At 42.3% G+C, this 7,141-nt stretch overlaps 1 protein-coding gene across 1 annotated transcript in view; it reads left to right on the top strand.

The window, feature by feature from the left end:
• Positions 1 to 363: 363 nt before the first annotated feature.
• Positions 364 to 7,141, top strand: part of Katnbl1 (katanin regulatory subunit B1 like 1) — a 35,255-nt gene continuing 28,477 nt past the window's right edge. Inside the window, exon 1 of the mRNA XM_021152650.2 lies at positions 364 to 493. The gene's annotated coding sequence lies outside the window, so the exon portion shown is untranslated. The remainder of the gene's footprint in view (positions 494 to 7,141) is intronic.

The raw sequence follows: 7,141 nt of genomic DNA on the forward strand, positions 1-7,141 counted from the left end.
GCAGATGCATTTTCCTCATTTCCATTTTACAGATGAGGAATTCAAAAGCACACCGTTTTGTGACTTGTCCAAAGTGGCACAGTTCCAGAGTCCACGCTTTTAACCACTATATCCTGGTGGTTTAAATGAAAATGAATATTCATCTTCTCCTGAACGATTTTAACAGCAGATTGCCCCACGTGCATGTAGGTTGTCCCTTACCCGCAGGGCCACAGTTCTTGTGGCAAAGCGTCGGACGCACCTGTGGACACGAGGGGGCGCCGCCGGCCCGCACCCTGGTCCCCCTCCGGCAGGCATCCGAGGGGGCGGAGTCTGAGCTGGGCGGGGCCCGGCGGGCCGCCCACGGGGTAGCTATCCCGGCGGGCTGCGCGCGGCGGTGTTTGAATGGCTGTGAGTGGGGCCCGGCTGGGGATCCGAAGGACGCTCCGAGCTGCCGAGCGCGGTTCATCAGCACAGTGGCTGAGCTCAGGCGCTGCGGTACCATGAGGCGCCGGTAAGTGACGGCCGGACCCGGTTGGGACCTTCGCTGCTGCTCGCGCGGCGGGCTTCTTGAGCAGCTGGCCGGGCCCACCTGCAGGCCCCGCGGCAGCGGCCTTTCCGGGGCTGGGCGGCGGGGTCGGGGCGGGACGCAGGCGGGTGGGGCGCCCGGTCTCCCGCGGAGCCCATGGGCGAGCGGTTGTCTGGAGGTTGGAGCTGCAGGCCTCGGGGGTCCTGGCAGGAGAGGCGTGGATCAAACCTGCTGTCATTTATTTATCTTCGGGTGGAGTCGACATCTGCACCCTACGGGGAAAGACGGGACGCGTGAGAAGATTGCTGTGCGAGGACAGGTTTTCCCCAGAGCTGCCTAGGCCCGGCTGAGGCATTTCCTTATTTTTCAGAGGAATTTTTGATTCCCAGACAGATCGGCTTTTGTTTCTCAGGACAGAAACTTGACATAGCCGCATAAGAATTATTGACTGCAACTTTTAAAACCTCGTTGTGCTTTCTGAAAAGTTATTCTGTAATTGTACCTAGGTGCTTAACTGAGCTTACGCATGGAGATAACAAAGAGTTGATTTGTTTTGTACTGGCTTTTAAAGTCCCTTGAAAACAGCTATATCAATTTCTTGGCAGATCTGGAAAAAAAAAGTAACTGGAAGAGATAATTCTATAATTATTGCCGATTTTGTACTTAACGAGCTCTCTGAGACACCAGTCCACCTAATATCAGAAACTTTATACAAAATTATTCAGGATTTTTCTTCTCTCTTATATTCTTGGTTGTGAGCTGAGCCATCTCTCCAGCTTTCTTCTCTCTATTAAATCAGCTTCTTCAAGTCAGAAGTTTATGCACAGAGGCTTTTTACTTGGATAGTAGCTGGACTTGTAATAAACCATAACGAGTAATAACTTACTTATTTTGTTTTCTGTGTGCTAAGAGTTGTTTTAAGAGTGCTGCTTTGGAATAGGTAGTATTATCATCATTTTGACATGGGAAAAGGCACGGGGAAGTCATCTTAGGTAGGGTTACATAGTTATTTGCTCCACAAAGCCACAGGGCCGCCTCCTCTGCCTTGCTCTTACTAATGTTCAAAGTGTTGTTTCATTTGCTTGAGCTTCAGAGATATTTATGTGCGTACGCCTCTGTGTACACTACACATGAATGAATCCACACACCAACCACATTGCCTGCTCGTGTTGACCACGATTAATTTTTGTGTTTGAGGGGGGAAAAATGTTTCTAAGATAAATAGAAATAAGGTTTATGGTTTCATTTTTCCGAGACTGTAGAGAACAGCTGGAAACAGGATTCTTTAAAACTGGGTACACTATTTTGTATTTGGAATGAGTATACTTAATAACACCGTGCAGAGAAACACACCTCAAGAGTAAGCTACCTTCAGTAGTCAGCACTTGTTTACATGGAAGTCTTGACACTTCATTCATCAATCACTGAGGTTTCAGTTGCCCCAGTGTCCAGCGCAGCACTGGATCCAGTGAGCTATATTCAAGAAATGTGCCGGGCAACAGATGTCAGGGAAGTTAGTTTGGTGTGAGATTGGTTACAAGGTAATATACTCTTCCTTGGTGCAGTGATGTATGATGATCTGGCCTGGGTAAATCGGCTACACAGCTAAGAATTGAAGGGCTTGTGTAAGACATTTATAGAAAGGGAGGCAGGGTATTTTACCGAAGAAACTGTTCAAAGACTAGGAATCCAGACCAAACATTACTTTTATTGGGAACAGTAAGGCGTCTTTTTAAAAGTTGATGTTGGTTAACATCATCTGAAGTAAGACTGGGAAATGTTGTCAATGAGACTTGTCATAGAGATCTGATACACCCAGAGTTCTCAGGCACACAAAGATTTGGGAATTTGTAAAATTTTGTTGCAGTGGCTCTCAACTGGGTCAAGTTTTCTCCTTAGGATATTTAGGGTTGTCAGACATAAGGAAAGGTTGATACTGTCAATCTACTGTCCCTAGGCTGCATCAGACAGACTCCCATAAGAAACAGTCACTCCAAGGGTCAGTGTTGCTGTGGTTGCGAAACCCTAATTTTAAGTTGGTTGGTTATGTGGCTGGCTTCCACTCACATGTGTTATAGGTAAGTAGGAATGACAAATTTTAGGAACACAACTAGACTTTATAATGACATTAGGAGTGGTTTCGAGCTCCCCCAAAGGCTGTTCCAATCCTGCAGGAGAGGTGTGTAGGAGATAGGCAGGAGCTTTAAGAATGCTAAAATTAAGGTAAGAATCACTAAATATTATTTTATCTAAATGTGAAGATAACAAAAATTCATTTGAAATAGAAAATGAACATAATAGAAAATAGAAAACAGAACATAAGCAAAAATCATAAGGTCCAGCAGGATGGTTCAGTGGCCAGAAGTGCTTGCCTTCTGAGTCTGATTGATGACTTGAGTTTGATTCTGCAATCCACATTAAAAGAACAAAAGAGACCCCCAAGAGGTGTCACAAGTCTATAATCTCAGTCAAACGGGAGGTTTAGGAGAGGTGGGAGACGGCGAATTCCCCAGAAACCTGAGGGCCACCTTACCTGCAGTATTATTGCAGCATGGTAAAAACAAGAGGGACTCTAACTCTAGGGCTGGAGAGATGGCTCAGTGGTTAAGAGCACTGACTGCTCTTCCAGAGGTCCTGAGTTCAATTCCCAGCAACCACATGGTGGCTCACAACCATCTGTAATGTGATTCAGTTCCCTTTTCTGATGTGTCTAAAGAGAGCTACAGTGTACTCATATACATAAATTAAATATTTTTTTGAAAAAAAGAGGGACTCTTCAGCAAGGTAGACGTGAAAGCCAACTCCCTTAAAGTTGTCCTTTGACCTCTATTTGCACTCTGGCATGTGCATGCACACACAATATTTAATAAATAGTTTTAAATTATTTTTTAAAAGTTTAAATATATCACTTATAAATACACCAATAGAACAACTGTTAATGTTTTGATGTATGGCTTCTTTTGAAGCTTTTTAAAGGCTGATAATACTTTTCTTTTCATAAAACTGGGATTATGGGCTAGAGAGACAGCTCAGCAGTTAAGAGCAGTTGCTGTTCTTGCAGAGAAACCAGGTTGAGTTTCCAACGCACACATCAGATGGCTTATAATGTTCTGACTCCAGTTCCAAGGCCCCTATTCTGGTCTCTGCACATACATGTATGTGACACACATTCAGGAAAGCCCACACACATAAACTAATACAAATAAATACATTAAAAATACATATCTTTCCATTGTTTAAACAAATACTCTTTTTTTTTTTTTTTCTTTTTTTGATTTTTGAGACAGGGTTTCTCTTGTGTAATCCTGGCTGTCCTGGAACTCACTCTGTAAACCAGGCTGGCCTCGAACTTAGAAATCCGCCTGTGGCTGCCTCCCAAGTGCTGGGATTAAAGGTGTGCGCCACCACTACCCGGCTAAACAAATACTCTTTAGGGGACAGGAGAGATAGTTGATCAGTGAAGAGCTCTTGTTCTTGCAGAGAACCTGGGTTCAGTCCCCGGTACCAATGTGGTGGCTCACAGTCACCCATAATTCCAAGTTTAAGCAATCAGATGCCATCTTCTGACCTCTGTGGGTGTCAGGCATACATGTAGTGCACATACATACATGCAGGCAAGTCATTCATGCATATAAAATAAACCTAAAAGAAATTAAAAGTTAAAAAATACTTTTACAGTCACAGTATTTGGGGTTTTTTTGTTTGTTTGGTTTTGATTTTTTGAGACAGGGTTTCTCTGTGTATCCCTGGCTGTCCTGGAACTCACTTTGTAGACCAGGTTGGCCTCGAACTCAGAAATTCGCCTGCCTCTGCCTCCCGAGTGCTGGGATTAAAGGTGTGCTCCACCACTGCCCGGCCTCAGTATTTGTATATATGACTGCATGTACACATGCTGCTGTGAAATTATAAATTTTGCTTTACATTCAGAAAAGACATTTAAGGAAGAAATACTGGAACACAGTGATGTGTGTGTGTGTGTGTGTGTGTGTGTGTGTTTGAAGTAGCTGGAGATACGGCAGAATGCCTATCTACCATGCACAGTGACCTAAACTAGGTACTCAGCATTGCCCCCCCCCAAAAAAAAAAAAGAAAGAAAAAGAAAAGAAAAAAGATTATTTGACAACTTGGACTACATAGTGAGGCCATGTCTAAATAAATAAATAAGTCAGGATTAAAATCTTTGACATTTCAGGGTTTGATGTTTCAGAAGCCAATAAAAGAACAGTAGAAACAGTGAAGTAAGTTGTATGCTTATAATTTTCATTCTGGAATGTGAATTGTATTCACATACACAACATAATGAGAATGTTTGGTCTGTAACTCACTACATAAATGAGGCTGGTCTGGAATGCAGTGAGCTACCTGATTCTGACTCCCAACTGATGGGGTTAAATGTATTTACCACCACACACCTGGCTCCTCCTGAGATTCTATGAAAACCCTCACTATCAACTTAATCTTTCCCCACACTCCTAAAGTTAGTCCTGTTTCTCTGCTTTTACTCTTTTTTTTTTTTCTTTTTTTTTTTTTTGAGACAGGGTTTCTTTGTGAAGCCCTGGAAGTCACTCTGTAGACCAGGCTGGCCTTGAACTCAGAAATCCGCCTGCCTCTGCCTCCCAAGTGCTGGGTTAAAAAGGCTTGCACCACCACTGCCCGGCACTTTTTTTTTTTTTTTTTTACTATTAAATTTATATTGCAGATGGCAAGCTTTCTGCTTCACTCTCTTTTCAAAAGATTTTACTTTTTTTAACTGTTGGTCATGAATCAAAGAGTAAAGGGCTAATTTTGAGTGTTTAATGTATAGATGACACAGTTTTACAAACTGATTATAACTCCCACCCTCATTTTTCTCAGGGGAATGGGAAATTGTCTTTAAAATGTATAGTTCATAAAGAATGTCATAAAATATACCAATCAGTATTGCTGTTTTATCATTCATTTTGCTTGATTGCTGTTGTGTAAGTGACCCTTTTAAAACTAATCTGTGATTGTAATTGTTAGTTTTTTGGTTGCTGTGACAAATACCTGAGAAACAATTTAAGAAGAGAAAGGGGCGTGTGTGTGTGTGTGTGTGTGTGTGTGAGTGTGAGTGTGTGTGTGTGACAAATACCTGAGAAACAATTTAAGAAGAGAAAGGTGTGTGAGTGTGTGTGTGTGTGTGTGTCTGTCTGTCTGTCTGTCTGTCTGGATTTGAGGTTTCAACTAAAGGTTAGGTGGATTCATAGCTTGGGTCTGAGCTATGAGAACTGGCTGCTCTTTCAGAGGTCCTGAATTCAATTCCCAGCAACCACATGGTAGCTCACAGCCATCTATTATGGGATCTAATGTCCTCTTCTGGCATGCAGGGGTACATGCAGATAGAGCACTTATATACATAGGATAAATAATTTTTTTTTTTTTTTTTTTTTGGTTTTTCGAGACAGGGTTTCTCTGTATAGCCCTGGCTGTCCTGGAACTCACTTTGTAGACCAGGCTGGCCTCGAACTCAGAAATCCGCCTGCCTCTGCCTCTCGAGTGCTGGTATTAAAGGCGTGCGCCACCACGCCCGGCAAATAAAATTTTTTAAAAGTAGCCTTTATTTAAAATAATTCATTTATCAGAGCTATTTGACCATACCAACTTCAAGGTTAGTAAGAGCCCAGGCTTGGTAGTACCTGAGAATCTAGCACTTGGGAGGTGGGGACAGGAAAATCAGCTCAAGGTCCTCTTTGGCTACATAGCTACTTGGGGGCCAATCTGGGCTACCTGAGACCTTGTCCCCCCAAACAAACAAACACCAAAAGGATGATAAACCAACCTATCATTTATCTGAGAGTAAAACTAACAACGTTCCATGACACAATTTAATGTTTACCATATTTAGGTACTTATAATTTAACATTTCCAAATATCTTTGAATTTTCTTAGTGTACTTTCTTGACTGATCACTGTCTATCATTTTTGAGTGTATTGTCCTGTGAGTAACCCACTTTCCACTGACTTGTGACTAAAAATACAAGGAAGATTTGTCAAATTTAGAGAATGGTGCAGCCTTTTAAAGTCTGGTTTAGTATTAAACCCTGAGGAGTTTTTTGTTCTTAAGGATAAACTTTGCTACTTTGAGCTGGGATGCATATGTCTGCTCTGTTTTAATACTTTTATAATTCTGAAAGTACACTTTACACATTGATAAAATTTAGTGAAATAATCGTTGAGAACCACAGGGCAAACCCTGTTCACTAGAAGCTGTAAGATGATCTTATACGCAACTAAGGAATACTGAGAGTTATGGAGGATAGATAGTATGTGTAACAACCCCCCTCCCCCAATGAGCCCCTTAATTGGTTATTTGGTACCAAGTAGTTAGTCTTGAAATCATCTACATCCAAGTAACACCACACAGACTAAAGCAAATAGTTAATATATTTAGATGTCTATATGTAATGGTGATAATGACAAAAGAGGCCAGAATTTGAAGAGGGCACAGCATGAAAGGTTGAAGGAAGAAATGGTATAATTGCACTTTAATCCAAAGTTTAAAAAGACGAGGTTGTAAAGAAATTGCTGCCGGGCGTGGTGGCGCACGCCTTTAATACCAGCACTCGGGAGGCAGAGGCAGGCGGATTTCTGAGTTCGAGGCCAGCCTGGTCTACA

This window comes from Mus caroli, chromosome 2 (genome assembly GCF_900094665.2).
Source record: "Mus caroli chromosome 2, CAROLI_EIJ_v1.1, whole genome shotgun sequence".
Lineage (NCBI taxonomy): Eukaryota > Metazoa > Chordata > Mammalia > Rodentia > Muridae > Mus > Mus caroli.